This window comes from Bufo gargarizans, chromosome 1 (assembly GCF_014858855.1).
Source record: "Bufo gargarizans isolate SCDJY-AF-19 chromosome 1, ASM1485885v1, whole genome shotgun sequence".
Taxonomy (NCBI): Eukaryota; Metazoa; Chordata; class Amphibia; order Anura; family Bufonidae; genus Bufo; species Bufo gargarizans.
The window spans coordinates 577,624,016-577,639,714 of NC_058080.1; positions in this window are offsets into that span (position 1 = coordinate 577,624,016).

The window sequence follows — 15,699 nt, forward strand, 5'->3', positions numbered from 1 at the left end:
GTTTAATAACTGAATATGACAGAAGTATATAACCCTAGAATTTCAAACCTCTTGATGCTGCAAGGGTGGAAAAATTATGTATTTTGCCCAAAAAAGGGTGTTTTATGAATAGAAGAATATAACCCCTGTATATAAAGGGTGTATCTCACACACCCTGACCCACACTAGGCCGCAATTAAAGATTTGTGCCTAAAATGGCTGTATTTCAAATAACTGAATATAACCCCTGTACAGGGAGTGCAGAATTATTAGGCAAGTTGTATTTTTGAGGATTAATTTTATTATTGAACAACAACCATGTTCTCAATGAACCCAAAAAACTCATTAATATCAAAGCTGAATATTTTTGGAAGTAGTTTTTAGTTTGTTTTTAGTTTTAGCTATTTTAGGGGGATATCTGTGTGTGCAGGTGACTATTACTGTACATAATTATTAGGCAACTTAACAAAAAACAAATATATACCCATTTCAATTATTTATTTTTACCAGTGAAACCAATATAACATCTCAACATTCACAAATATACATTTCTGACATTCAAAAACAAAACAAAAACAAATCAGTGACCAATATAGCCACCTTTCTTTGCAAGGACACTCAAAAGCCTGCCATCCATAGATTCTGTCAGTGTTTTGATCTGTTCACCATCAACATTGCGTGCAGCAGCAACCACAGCCTCCCAGACACTGTTCAGAGAGGTGTACTGTTTTCCCTCCTTGTAAATCTCACATTTGATGATGGACCACAGGTTCTCAATGGGGTTCAGATCAGGTGAACAAGGAGGCCATGTCATTAGATTTTCTTCTTTTATACCCTTTCTTGCCAGCCACGTTGTGGAGTACTTGGACGCGTGTGATGGAGCATTGTCCTGCATGAAAATCATGTTTTTCTTACCTTGCAGACTTCTTCCTGTACCACTGCTTGAAGAAGGTGTCTTCCAGAAACTGGCAGTAGGACTGGGAGTTGAGCTTGACTCCATCCTCAACCCAAAAAGGCCCCACAAGCTCATCTTTGATGATACCAGCCCAAACCAGTACTCTACCTCCACCTTGCTGGTGTCTGAGTCGGACTGGAGCTCTTTGCCCTTTACCAATCCAGCCATCTGGCCCATCAAGACTCACTCTCATTTCATCAGTCCATAAAACCTTAGAAAAATCAGTCTTGAGATATTTCTTGGCCCAGTCTTGACGTTTCAGTTTGTGTGTCTTGTTCAGTGGTGGTCGTCTTTCAGCCTTTCTTACCTTGGCCATGTCTCTGAGTATTGCACACCTTGTGCTTTTGGGCACTCCAGTGATGTTGCAGCTCTGAAATATGGCCAAACTGGTGGCAAGTGGCATCTTGGCAGCTGCACGCTTGACTTTTCTCAGTTCATGGGCAGTTATTTTGCGCCTTGGTTTTTCCACACGCTTCTTGCGACCCTGTTGACTATTTTGAATGAAACGCTTGATTGTTCGATGATCACGCTTCAGAAGCTTTGCAATTTTAAGAGTGCTGCATCCCTCTGCAAGATATCTCACTATTTTTGACTTTTCTGAGCCTGTCAAGTCCTTCTTTTGACCCATTTTGCCAAAGGAAAGGAAGTTGCCTAATAATTATGCACACCTGATATAGGGTGTTGATGTCATTAGACCACACCCCTTCTCATTACAGAGAGGCACATCACATATGCTTAATTGGTAGTAGGCTTTCGAGCCTATACAGCTTGGAGTAAGACAACATGCATAAAGAAGATGATGTGGTCAAAATACTCATTTGCCTTATAATTCTGCACGTAGTGTATATACACCAAATATATACACCAAATAAGCTTTTTTTGCCCATACGGGCGTTTGTTTAATAACTGAATATGACAGAAGTATATAACCCTAGAATTTCAAACCTCTTGATGCTGCAAGGGTGGAAAAATTATGTATTTTGCCCAAAAAAGGGTGTTTTATGAATAGAAGAATATAACTCCTGTATATAAAGGGTGTATATCACACGCCCTGACCCACACTAGGCCGCAATTAAAGATTTGTGCCCAAAATGGCTGTATTTCAAATAACTTATTATAACCTCCTGTATATAAAGGGTGTATCTCACACGCCCTGATCCAGACTAGGCCTCAATTAAATTTGTTTGCCCAAAATGGCTGTATTTCAAATACCTGAATAGAACCCCTGTATATAAAGGGTGTATCTCACAATGACATCTGCAGCAAAGGCTGCCAAATAGTAACACATATGTAATAACATGTGTAATATCATACAAGTAACAAGATACTACTTGCATATCCAGACCCAGCTTGGACGATCCCAAACTGTCTCTAGGATTTGCAGTGTTGTCCCTGCTAATCCATCAGTGGCCCATGGGCAATAGTTGTTGGTGCCTCACTGGTTCTACTGCATGTCTGACTTGACAAGCTATTTAAATACATTGGACCTACCAGGCTACCTATAACAAGTAGCTGAAACTATGTCATCATAATTGATGGCCTTGCTGACTGCTCTGCCACTCTGAATTAAGTATTGATGCCTGAGGAACCCGGTTATCAATAAGGATTAAACGCGTAGGAACTTTGGCGCTTTACTGTATGCCACCAATTTAGGCAGCAAACTGAGACGCTAAACGTGTATATTTTTAGAACACATCTACATCAATAAATATGTCTGGCATCGTGGTGTATAAATATATACATAGATATTTTCATGAGATGATATATATATATATATATATATATATATATATATATAGATATATATAGAGAGAGAGAGAGAGAGAGAGAGAGATAATCACGCACCTGGTTATTTTTTTTGTACCGTTTATGATGAAACATCTTGAGCAATTGTCCACTTACACATATGGTATCCACGGCTGTGGTGGTCCATTGCTCTGTGTACTGTAATTTTGTTGTTTTCTGTGTACCTAGATTAGGCCACCACATAGGGACCTACCAGCATCATAGGGTCAGCCTAGGGCCTATCAGGGGGTTCCAGAATACAGGATCGCCCTTATCAGGGTGGCCATTCCGTTTATAGGCTTTAAGGTCATTGAGTATAGGACCACATATAGGGATAGGCCCAAACCAACGACCAATACCCTGCCTATCATCTTATGTCCTCAATCATAACGGAGGAATAGAAAACTACAGTACATATCCCTGATGTGCCGTTATGGTGTAATTTTTTTGTTCTTTTTGTCTGTGGGAGTTTGTTATTTTATATGTGATTTATATTAAAGGCTACATTTTATAACAGGTGCACCCTGTGATTACAATAACAGAATATAAAAGCTGTATATAACGTTTGAATTTCACACGTCCAGATGCAGCTAAGGTTGTAAAATAGTGTATTTTGCACAAAAAGGGCGTTTTAAAAAACCCAGAAAATTATGGCTGTATTTCTAGCTTAAATTGCACACCATGTCCACTGAGGAAGAAGTCGGAATACCTCAAAACGCGTCTGGCTACCTGGCATCATCCTTGAGACTACCCACGCCTTCGCTAAGGAACCTTTGGATTGCCGCATAATCAGAAGAAACCAATGCGACCAACGTAACACACGAGAGAGGTATCAGCTTATCGGCACAGAAGAAAGCACGTGCCAGATCACGTGAGATGCCAAACCAGCTACACAGAGCGCTCAACACGCAGAGTGAGGAAGCAGGACACCAGAGACTTACACCGGCTGGCGCCTCACTCATACACAGCAGAGATTGGACTGCGGGGTGAGTACAGCTAATTTGCCGTGTGGGACGCCCCTGACAATAGGTAACACCAGATTTTGGACACTAACAATACTACCAATACCCCCTCTGCTGGCATATATCATCTGCTTTGCTAACGAGCTCCATATTTCCCAACATTAACAAGTGACATTGGATCAACCCACCTACAAACTATTTCCACCATTTTTTGGACCACTATTTTCTGTATTTTTATTTTATCTACATTTTCACCTATTTTTATACCCAATACTTTGTTTTACTTTCAATTTTTCACCTATTATTATAATTTTTCACCATCCTAATATTTTTTCACCACCACGCACAATCACTTTGTTCTTATTCCCATGGACATTTACCTTTAAATAAATTGTACTACAAACATATACCTTGAATATCTATTAGATATATGACTTAAATAGATGAACCATCACAACCCATCTTTTACTCCCCAATTTTACTTATTTTTTAAACCAACAACCACCACTTTATTTGCCATTTTTAATAAATGTGTAAATTAACAGCCTATATACCACCTACCTTTTATTAATTAACTACTAATAAATATCCTATTAAACCAGATATAGAGTGCCTGTCTATTTTTTACTTATTAAATTGCACACTGACTAATCCTGCAAATGCACCAGATGTTGTATATTGCCAAAAAAGGGTGATTTTTTTTACAACCAGATTATTAGTGCAGTTTTCCAAGATTGGATTTCAATGTCACAAAAGCTCAGATGCAGTGCTGGTGCACTGAGCTTGCATAAAATGGCCGCCGCCGCCCACCTAACTAACAGACAGATAAATCTTCTTTTTTCGGTCACTGGGCTCCGGGCAGGGTAAAAAGATTGTGCCCTGCACCCACACAACTAAATGTATATCGATCGCTGAGTTAGATTCACATTCTGAACCAAAGATTCTCTCCTATTCTCTCCCTGAAATCACCAGCAGCATCCTCTCCCTACACTAGTAACAGCAGAGTGACGTGCAGCGCTATGTGACTCCAGCTTATATAGAGGCTGGGTCACATACTGCACTGGCCAATCACAGCCATGCCATTAGTAGGCATGGCTGTGATGGCTTCTAAGAGCACACGAGTTAAACGCTTGTTGATTGGCTGCTCTGCAGCCTTTCAAAAAGCGCTGAAAAATCGCCGAACACCGAACCCTAACCCGAACTTTTACTGAAATGTTTGGGTTCGGGTCCGGGGTCCAAAAATCCTAAAGTTCGGTATGAACCAGAACTTTACATTTCAGGTTCGCTCAACCCTAGTTGTTATATGTCATGCTAATCCAACCAGTAATAGGCAGATAAGTGTAGTGAAGTGCTCTGTACAGACCAAAAAGGCACCTATCATTAGGGTTAGTGGCCTGTGTGAAAACTGCCGAATTCTGTTTTTCTTTAATATAGATACTGACATGGAAAATTTAAAATCACCAAAAATTATTAAAAAATGTGTTTAACATAAAAGCATGATTTAAACAATAAGTCACTTTCTGACACATTCCCTTTAACTGTGCTCACAACATCATAAATCATTATAATGCAGTAAGGATGTGTCACAGGAGTAATGTTCATTCTGGGAAATACAGCTGTCAGATGGTGAGTATTTCACAAACTGAATATGCTCGTGTCAAATAAGGCTACTTTCACACTTGCGACAGAGTGATCCGGAAAGCAGTTCCGTTGTCGGAACTGCCTGCCGGATCAGGCAATCTGCATGGAAACGACAGCATTTGTAGACGGATGTGGAACCGTCTCACAAATGCATTGTAAGAACGGATCAGTCTCTCCGTTTGTCATACGGACAAATGTATCCATTTTGATTTTTTTCCACATTTTTACCGGTATGCGCATGTGCATACCTGAAGGACGGATACGGCATTGCGGTATTTTTACATTTCAATGTAAATTAATGCCGGATCCGGCATTCAGGCAACTGATCCGGAATTTTGGACGGAGATATACCGCAGCATGCTGCGGTATTTCCTCAGTCCAAAACACCGTTCAGTGACTGAACTGATGACATCCTGAACGGATTTCTCTCCATTCAGAATGCATGGGGATAAAACTGATCAGTTCTTTTCTGGTATTAAGCCTCTAGGAAGGAACTCTGTGCCGGAAAAGAAAAACGTTAGTGTGAAAGTACACTTAGCGTTAAATACAATCAAAGATATGTATAAAAAAATAATTAAAGAATTCAGCAAACTTTTAACCCCTTAAAAGGGGTATTCCGGTTGTTAGAAGTTATCACCTATACACAGGATAGGGGATAACCATAGATTGGTGGGGTACCTTCACTGATCACGAGACCTGGGGCCCCGTATCCCCTGCAGCCCCCCTGAAATGAACGGAGTGGTCGGTCGCACATGCACGTGGCCGGTTCGTTCATTTCTATGGGAAAATATATATATATATAAAGAAAAAATCCTGTGTGGTGCGCTGTAACTGACCAAAAAAAAATGAAAAACACACGATTCACTGTTTTTTAGTCACCTTTTCCGCCCTAAAAACTTAATGGCTTCTTTCACATGGTCAGTATTTGGTCAGTATTTTGCATTAGTATTTGTAAGCCAAAAACAGGAGTGGGTCCAAAATGGAGATAAAATGTAATGGAAATATTTGCATCCCTTCTCTGTTTTGGACCCACTCCTGCTTTTGGCTTACAAATTCTGATCAATTAATGATGCAAAATACTGACCAAATACTGACCGTTTGAAAGAGGCCTTACAGATGTTTAAAATACAGATGGCAGTAACAGTAGCAATAGTGGCCCCATGACAGAGTGGGGACAGTGGCAGCAGCAGCAGTGGCATGCAGTGCAAGATGGTGGCAGATCACAGTAGAAGCAGAACCCAACAGCAGCAGTGTGATAGCAAGGGCCAGTGGTATGCATATTCTTGTAAAAAATTTAACATGTACGTACAGTTGAAACCAGAAGTTTGCATACACTATATCAAAAGACACATATGCATGTTTCTTTTGCAGTAATGGCTTCTTCCTGGCAGAGTGGCCTTTCAGCCCATGTTGATACTGTTCTGGTTTCACTGTGGATATAGACACAATCTTACCAGCTTCCGCCATCATCTTCACAAGGTCTTTTGCTTTTGTTCTTGATATGCGTATGTCGGACCAAAGCGCGTTCATCTCTGGGACACAGAACCCGTCTCCTTCTTGAGCGGTAAGATAGCTGGAAATTCCCATCTTTTTTGTACTTGCATATAATTGTTTGTACAGATGAACAAGGCACTTTCAGGTATCTTGAAATTGCACCCAAGGTTGAGCCAGATTTGTGTAAGTACACAATTCTCTTCCTGATATCTTGGCTGATTTCTTTAGACTTTCCCATGATGCTACACAAAGAAGCAGTGTGTTTCAGATGTGTATTTGAAAACATCCACAGGTGTATCTCTAATTAAGGCTACATGCACACGAACGTTGTTTGTTTCCGTGTCCGTTCCATTATTTTTTTGTGGATAGGATGCGGACCCATTCATTTCAAAGGGTCCGCAAAAAATGCGGACAGCACACTGTGTGCTGACCGCATCAGTATGTAGCCCTGCAAAAGAAAATAGAACATGTCCTATTCATGTCTGTTTTAGGCATTGTTATAATGGATCCGCCCAAAAAAAAAAAAAGGATCGCATACTTTTTTGGGGGGGAACGGCAATTTGCAGACCGCAAAACACATACGGTCGTGTGCATATAGCCTTACTCAGATGTTGCCAAGAAACCTAACAGAGGTCTCCAAACACATGACATCATCATAGTAATCTAAATCAAACTTTTTACATTGCAGAAAGTAATACAAATGCCTTAAAACATTCTTTCTCTCTCATAATTTGTATTTGAACACCATGCGATTTTGCAAGTTCTGCCACTTAGAAATCATGGAGGGGCCTGACATTCACTGTAGGTGCATTTCCACTCTGAGAGACAGAATAAAATAAAACATTCAGGAAATCAGATTGTATGATTTTTTAAAGAATTTATTTGTCTTGCGCTGCTGAACATAAGTATTTGAACACCTGAGAAAATCAGTGTTAATATTTGGTACAGAAGCCTTTGTTTGCAATTACGGAGGTCAAACGTTTCCTGTAGTTCTTGACCAGGTTTGCACACGCTGCAACAGGGATTCTGGCCCACTCCTCCACACAGATCTCTAGATCTGTCAGATTTTGGGGATGTCGCTGAGCAACACAGTTTTAGCTCCCTCCAAAGATGTTCTATTGAATTTAGGTCTGGAGACTGGCTAGGCTACTCCAGAACCTTGATATGCTTCTCAAGGAGCCACTTCCTACAGAATTATCCTGGCTCTGTGCTTCGGGTCGTTGTCATGTTGGAAGACCCAGCCACGACCCATCTTCAATGCTCTGACTGAGGGAAGGAGGTTGTTGCTCAAAATCTCACAATAAATAGCCCCATTCATCCTCTCCTTAATACAGTATACTGTCCCCCTTTGCAAAAAAGCACCCCCAAAGCATGATGTTACCACCCCCATGCTTCACAGTAGGGATGGTGTTCTTGGGATGCAACTCATCCTTCTTTCTCCTCCAAACACGACGAGTGAAGTTTAGACCAAAAAGTTCTACTTTGGTCTCATCTGACCACATGACTTTCTCCCATGCCTCCTCTGGATCATCCAGATGGTCATTGGCAAACTTTAGACGGGCCTGGACATGTGATGACTTGAGCAGGGGAACCTTCCGTGCAATGCATGATTTGAAACCATGACAGCGTAGTGTTCTACCGACAGTGACCTTTGAAACTGTGGTTCCAGCTCTCTTCATGTCATTAATCAGCTCCTCCCTTGTAGTTCTGGGCTGATTCCCAACCTTTCTTATCATCAGTGATACCCCACGAGGTGAGATCTTGCATGGAGCCCCAGTCCGAGGGAGACTGACAGTCGTTTTTAGCCTCTTCCATTTTCTAACAATTGCTCCAACAGTTGATCCATTTTCACCAAGCTGCTTGGCAATTGCCCCATAGCCCTTTCCAGCCTTGTGGAGATCCACAATTTTGTCTCTGGTGTCTTTTGACAGCTCTTTGGTCTTGCCCATGGCAGTAATTGGCGTCTGACTAACTGTGGGGTGGACAGGGGTCTTTAGAGAGCTCAGACAGGTGGTGCTACTAAGTTAGATTAATGAGTGGAGTAGAGGTGGACTTTTTTAAAAGGCACAGTAACAGGTCTTTGAGAGACAGAATTCTTGCAGTTTCTCAGGTGTTCAAATACTTATGTTCAGCAGTGCAAGACAAATAAATTATTTAAAAATCATACAATGGGATTTCCAGATTTTTTTTATTTTATTCTCTCAGAGCGGGAATGCACCTACAATGTGAATTTTAGACCCCTCCATGATTTCAAAGTGGGAGAGCTTGCAAAATTGCAGGGTGTTCAAATACTTCTGTTCCTCACTGTATGTGTCTTTTTATATAGTGTATGTAAACTTCTGGTTTCAACTGTATCAGTAGTCCAGGGGATCTTGGATCATCGTGGACAGGGTACAGTCCAAATATGCCACCACCTGCTGGTTGAGATTCTGCTGCATGTTCCGATTCTGCTCTTAGGTGGTTTATTCAGTAGGTGGCCGAAGAAAATGGCTCATCAGAGACTCAAGTTTCTGCTTATGGAGCGGGTGCTTCTCCTGCCCCCCCCCCCTCCACCATTAATGGCATAGGAGTGTGAGCGCAGAGGGTTCCCCCAGTCAGACCTTCCTGAGGATGGGAAATGGCGCTCTTAGGCAGAGACTAATCGACTACAGAGTATGTAGTAGTCCATTTTTGCATTCCTCTCAGAAGGTCTAAAAAATGCACCGATTTTTGACCAGTAGCTAGGGTCTAACAATGTGAATAGCCAGTAGTCATCCCTCAAAATCCTGAAAATGCGACTGTTACTACACAAATAAGAAAGCATTCATCTGGCCATTTGCGCAAAGGACTCGGAGGGCCTCCATCTCCACTGCAAACTGCCACAGTCTGTCAGGGTCATCTGCGTCTACTGTATTGTCACTCTCCAGCTCCTCCTCTGTCGCTTGTGCAGATAAAGCACCTAGTTATGTATAAAATTCCTGGGTGTTTATGTCCTTCTCCTCTGCCAGTACATCCTTCTCAGGGCTCACATGGTCATGAGATGTAGGAGCCACATCTTCTGTCCTCTCGCCAATCAGATTTCTCAGTATCCCCTCCAGGATGTGAAGGAGTGGAATGACATAATTCATCCCGTAGTTCTGCCAACTGACCAATAAAGTGGCATATCAGGTGATGTTGGGAAAAGCATTTTGCCTTTACAGCTCAAGAAGGGCATGTTTTGCACAGTAAAAGTGGCTAAAGTGCATGCAAGTTTCCTGGACATTTTTAACAGCTCTCGCCGTTCAGTGGAAGACTTCAGAAATCGGGTGAAAATGAGATTGAAGATGTGCACCATGCAGGGCACATGAGTCAGCCCTCCCTGATGCAGCACAGATAAAATGTTCTTCCTGTTATCAGTAACAGTTCCTATCTCCAGTTGGGGAGGAGACAGACAGTGTTTGATTTCTTTATTGATGGCGCCGAGCAGTTCCTTCTTGGTGAAGTTACGTTCAGCCATGTTGATGAGGTACAGATCCGCGTGACAACGTCTAGGTCAGTGTTTCCCAACCAGTGTGCCTCCAGCTGTTGCAAAACTACAACTCCCAGCATGCCCGGACAGCATTTGGCTGTGCAGGCATGCTGGGAGTTGTAGTTTTGTAACAGCTGGAGGCACACTGGTTGGGAAACACTGGTCTAGGTGATAGGTGATATCCTGGAGGACCACTGTGAACTGTGCGTAGAGGGGAAGGTGAGACAAGGTGGAGGAAGAGGAGGCAGAGGAGGACATTGGCGCATGAAATGCCAGCATTACAATGCGGAGGCAGCATTGCCATCACCTGGCAAAGTTGCTAGTGTGCCTGGGCTGGAACCACATTTACCCAGTGGGCTGTCAACGACATATATTGTCATAGTTACAAGCATGTCAGCACTGGCATGAACTCAACCAGACACCGAGAGGCCCAAGGACAGGTCCACCTTCTGCTCAACGTACATGTGCAGGGCGGGTACAGCTTTTTTGGAAAAGTAATTTCGGCTTGGGACTCTCCACCTTAGCTGGGCACAAGTCATCAGTTCTCTGAAATGTGCAGAGTCAACTACATGGAAAGGGACTGTAGTACCAGCAACTCGGCCAGGTGCATGTTCAGCTTCTGAGCTGTTGGATGAGTGCACACATACTGTTGTCTTTTTGCAATCGTCTCGGTGATCGATTGCTACCGAAACAAGTGACGAGGAGCATCAGGAGCAATAAACAACTGTCACAAACCAGCGGGTGTGAACCCACATGTGCCACGCATCCTACCTCCTCTAAGGGCGTTGTCTAAGTGAACCCCTCGTACTTCACAGTATCCCCGATTGTGGGGATAGGCTTTCCTCAGAGGAACACCACGTCGCTACCTCTTGAGAAGTATTGGCACACGAAGCAGCTGGTCCAGACGGACCAGGAGGTACCTGAGCAAGGTACCAGAGGTACAGACGTAGTGTCAGGAATCTTCCTGCTCTGTCTGTTTAGTTCAGACTGTCTTGCCATTAAGTTTTCCCTCAGTTAAGATGGTGGATTGTGTCTCAGCTGGGTGCCATCTTACTTCCTGTTTCATATATAAACCTCTTAAGCCTGTTACTCATTGCTTGAATATGGTGTTTTAGCTCCTGCTTGTGCAGTCTTCTCGCCTGGAACTTTCTCTCTGGTTTGTTCCTAATCCTTGCGGTTTACCCTGCAACTCCTAGACACCTGCTGACCACTCACTGGTTTTCCTCCTGACTTCTCTTTAGGATCCTTGCCTTCATCTGCACTCTTGCTACCTCCTGTTCAAGACTGCAGCGCTTCCTGTGTTTAGGCCTTGTCCCTGTCATTTGATTCCAGCAGTATTCCACTAGTATTGTGACACGTAGTTAGCAGGCAGAGTCGTAACCAGGAGCAACAGTGCAGGACCAAAGGATGAGGTAGAGGCAAAGTCAAACAAGCAATAGGTCAGAGCAGGCGGCACAGGTACAGGTCAGGCAGTCCAGATCGGCAACAGGAGAGTTTTCACCATCTACAGAGCTGTATGAGGGCTTGTTTTTTGCAGAACGAACCATAGTTTTTATTGGCACCTGGGTACATATGACTTTTTGATTACGGTTATTTCATTTAGGCTACATGCACACGACTGTGCTGTTTTTTGAGGTCCGCAAAAAGACAGAAGCCGCCCGTGTGCCTTCCGCAAATTGCGGAACGGAAGGCCCATTGTAGACATGTCTAGTCTTGTCCGCAAAACGGACAAGAATAGGACATAATTACAAAAAACAAAATGGCTGCACACCGTTATATATACAAACAATAGAGCTAAGAAATTAGGGTCATTCTTGATAAAAGTGGTACAATACCGACTATAAATGAGTATAAATGAAGGTGGCTTCCGCAGATGGGTCCCCATCACTAAAGATACTGCCTCACTTTGGACTTACTTAAGCCTACAAAATTCAGGGCAGTGTAGGAACCAGCTACAAATGTACTCTGCTCAGAAGTCCCACGTAGATGGGCGTGTCCAGTCTAAAAGGGGTGCCACCCCCAATATATTGCAAGAAAATTTGGACTAAAAACTTTAGAATCACAGGTGCATATCCATGAAGCAAACAGAATTACAAAAAACTAAATGGCGCCTGGTAGGTGGGCCCGACACATATGTGCGCTAAGAGCTTCCATTATTCATTTATACTCATTTATAGTCGGTATTGTACCACTTTTATCTAGAATGACCCCCATTTCTTAGCTCTATTCTATCTCTATATATATATATATATATATATATATATATATATATATATATATATATATATATATAACGGTGTGCCACCATTTTGATTTTTGTAATTATGTTTGCTTCATGGATATGCACCTGTGATTCTGAAGGTTTTAGTCTTAATTTTCTTGCAAGAATAGGACATGCTATATTTTTTTTGCGGGGCCTCGGAATGGAGCAATAAATGCGGACAGCACACGGACCTGAAAAATGGTTGTGTGCATGAGGTCTTATACGGTGAATTTTATTGGAGGGACAAGGTGATGAAAAAAAATGGCAAACTGAGCGTTTTTTTTTTTTTTTTTCAATTACGGTGTAAACTATGCAGGAAAATTGTTTTGACATTTTAATAGTTCAGCCAATTTTGGAAGCGGCGATACCAGTTATGTTTATTTGTATATGTAAAATTGGGAAAGGAGGCGATTAGAATTTTTATTATTGTTGTTTTTTTTTGTACATAATATCTTTTAGCCCCCTTAGGGAGCTAGAACCTGCAGTCTTCTGATCGCTTGTCCCATATACCATAATAGAGTACTATTACAGTCTATGGGATTTTTACGCTCTGCCTGACGCTCAGCATCTGAGGGGTTAAACGGCCAGGTTTGGTGTCATCGCTGATCCCAGTCATTTCAGCCATGTATGGAGCGGGCTCAGCACTGATAATGTGTGAAGGGGATAAGCCTTGACAATAAACCCAAGACTTTGCTCGTTATATCAGCATTTCTGCATTTTATAGTGAGTGCATCACAAATACAGTGCATTCAGAAAGTCTTTAGACCCCTCCACTTTTTTTTTTCACATTTTGTTATGTTGTGGTCTTTTGCAAAAAAATAAATAAAAAAAAAATCTATTTTTTCACCATCATGCTGCACTGAATACCCCATAATGAAAAAGTGAAAATAGAATGTTAGAAACCCTTGCTAATTTATTAAAAAGGAGCAACTAAAATCTTGCATTGATACAAGTATAGATTCAGACCCCCCTTTACTGCTCATGCACAGAAACATTTTTTGTCCGCATTTTTGGCGGGTCAGACGCAAACCCATTCAACATGTCCTATTCTTGTCTGCATTTTAAACAAGGATAGGGTCTGTTCTAATATGGGACGTACGATCCGCAAAATGCATAAGGCACACGGCCGGTATCTGTGTTTTGCAGACCCCAAAACGGCTATTTGTATCTGAGCTACGGCCATGCGCATGAGCCCTTACTTGCAACTTATTTGAAGCTCCTTTGGCAGGGATTACAGCCTCCAGAATTCTTGGGTATGATGCCACAAGGTTTGTACACCTGGATTTCGAGATATTCTGCCATTCTTCTCTGCAGATCCTTTCAAGCTCTGTCAGGTCGGACAGGGACCATCGGTAGACAGCAATTTTTAGGTCTCTCTAGAGATCTTCGATTGGGTTCAGGTCTTGGATCTGGCTTGGCCAGTCAAAGACATTCACAGAGTTGTCCTTAAGTCACTCTTGTGTTGTTTGTTGTTGGACGTGAGCTTAGGGCCATTGTCTTGTTGGAAGGTAAACCTTCAGCTCAGTCTGAGGTCCCAAGCACTCTGGATCAGGTTTTCATTAGGAATATCTACGTGGGACATTCCTGCTACAGATATAGGATCTGGGCAAGCGCCAACTATATTATATCTAAGGCAACTTTTACACTTGTGGCAGAGTGATCTGGCAAGCAGCTCCGTCGCCGGAACTGCCTGCCGGATCAGGCAATCTGCATGCAAATGGACAGCATTTGTAGACGGATCTGGATGCGGATCAGTCTCACAAATGCATTGCAAGAACGGGCCCGTCTGTCATACGGAAAAACTGATCAGTTTCTATTTTTTTTCACATTTTTACTGGTCTGGATCCGGCACTAATACATTCCTATGGGGGAAAAATTGACGGCATTCAGGCAAGTGTTCTGATTTTTTGGTCGGAGATAAAACCGCATCATGCTGTGGTATTATCTCTGTCCTGAACAGTCAAAAAGACTGAACTGGAGACCTCTTAATGCATCCTGAACGGATTGCTCTCCATTCAGAATGCATTAGGATAAAACTGATCAGTTATTTTCCGGTATAGAGCCCCTAGGACAGAACTCTATTCCGGCAAAGAAAAACGCTAGTGTGAAAGTACCTTTCCTAGGAAGCTCATAGCTAAATATTGGCTACAATCATCTGATCCAGGGATAACGGAATTAATAAATGTGGCGAATAATATGATTTATATGGAATGGAAAGTATATGTGAAATTTGAGAAACAATGGAATGCTTGGATTGCCCATCCAGGGCTGGCTACTGCAATTTTGTTGCACACACAGGTGCTACCACATACAGGTTTCTAATCTACCTAGGGACAACTGGGCTGTCAGGGACTGCACGGAAGGGGAAGGGGGGGTATACAGTGTTTAAGTTGGGGAGGTGGATTCTCCACCCTTCTGTACGTTAAAAAAAATCTTTAATAAACAGATCTGATTTATAAAAAAAAAAAAAAAAAAAAAAAGAATGGGATTATCTCTGTGCTTTGCTCCAGTCTGCTTTTCCTTAACCCTGACCAGTCTTCCTGTCTAAGCTGCTGAAAAACACCCCCACAGCATGACTTTGCCACCACCATGCTTCACTAAGGATGTACAGTGCCTGGTTTCGTCCAAACATGATGGTTAGAATTGAAGCCAAAAAATGCAATCTTGGTTTCATCAGATCGGAGAATCTCACAGGCTGAGACTCCTTTAGGCACTTTTCTTTTTGCAAACTTTCATGTCTCTTTTACGGAGGAAAGGCTTCTTCCTGGCCATAAAGTCCAAGGTGGTGAAATGCTGCAGTGATGGTTGACCTTCTGGAAAATTCTTCTAATCTACATACATGATCTTTGGAGCTCAGCCAGAGTGAACATTGGGTTCTTGGTCACCTCTCTTACCAAGGTCCTTCTCCCCCCAATTACTTAGTTTGGTGGAGCAGCCAGCTCTAGGAAGAGTCCTGGTTATTACAAACTTCTTCCATTTCCATCAAGAATTACGGGGGCCAATGTGCTCCTGGGAAATTTCAGTGCAGCAGACATTTTATGTAACCGTCTCCAGGTCTGTGCCTCCACACAATCCTGTATCTGAGCTCTACAGGAAGTTCTTTCCTCCTTATGGCTTAGTTTCTCTGATATGC